The sequence below is a fragment of the Styela clava genome, chromosome 6 (assembly GCF_964204865.1).
Source record: "Styela clava chromosome 6, kaStyClav1.hap1.2, whole genome shotgun sequence".
NCBI classification, from domain to species: Eukaryota; Metazoa; Chordata; class Ascidiacea; order Stolidobranchia; family Styelidae; genus Styela; species Styela clava.
Window position 1 is genome coordinate 4,724,149 of NC_135255.1, and position 852 is coordinate 4,725,000.

Genomic DNA, 852 nt, shown 5'->3' on the forward strand with positions numbered 1-852 from the left:
GAGAAAAGGGTGCGCTCCGACCGGCCCCGCACCGTACGCCGCTCTTTCTTGGCTCATTCGAGTTTACTGTCTTTCGCTCTAACATGCCTTACCTAGGGTTAGGTTAGTATGCTTGCACGTTTGTACTTTAACTTTTTTCGGCTCGGCTTCTTTCGACGCCGATGCCGGCGACGCAGCCCTCTCTCGCCCGCCAGCCACCGAGAAAAGGGTGCGCTCCGACCGGCCCCGCACCGTACGCCGCTCTTTCTTGGCTCATTCGAGTTTACTGTCTTTCGCTCTAACATGCCTTACCTAGGGTTAGGCTAGTATGCTTGCACGTTTGTACTTTAACTTTTTTCGGCTCGGCTTCTTTCGACGCCGATGCCGGCGACGCAGCACTCTCTCGCCCGCCAGCCACCGAGAAAAGGGTGCGCTCCGACGGCCCCGCACCGTACGCCGCTCTTTCTTGGCTCATTCGAGTTTACTGTCTTTCGCTCTAACATGCCTTACCTAGGGTTAGGTTAGTATGCTTGCACGTTTGTACTTTAACTTTTTTCGGCTCGGCTTCTTTCGACGCCGATGCCGGCGACGCAGCACTCTCTCGCCCGCCAGCCACCGAGAAAAGGGTGCGCTCCGACCGGCCCCGCACCGTACGCCGCTCTTTCTTGGCTCATTCGAGTTTACTGTCTTTCGCTCTAACATGCCTTACCTAGGGTTAGGTTAGTATGCTTGCACGTTTGTACTTTAACTTTTTTCGGCTCGGCTTCTTTCGACGCCGATGCCGGCGACGCAGCACTCTCTCGCCCGCCAGCCACCGAGAAAAGGGTGCGCTCCGACCGGCCCCGCACCGTACGCCGCTCTTTCTTGGCTCAT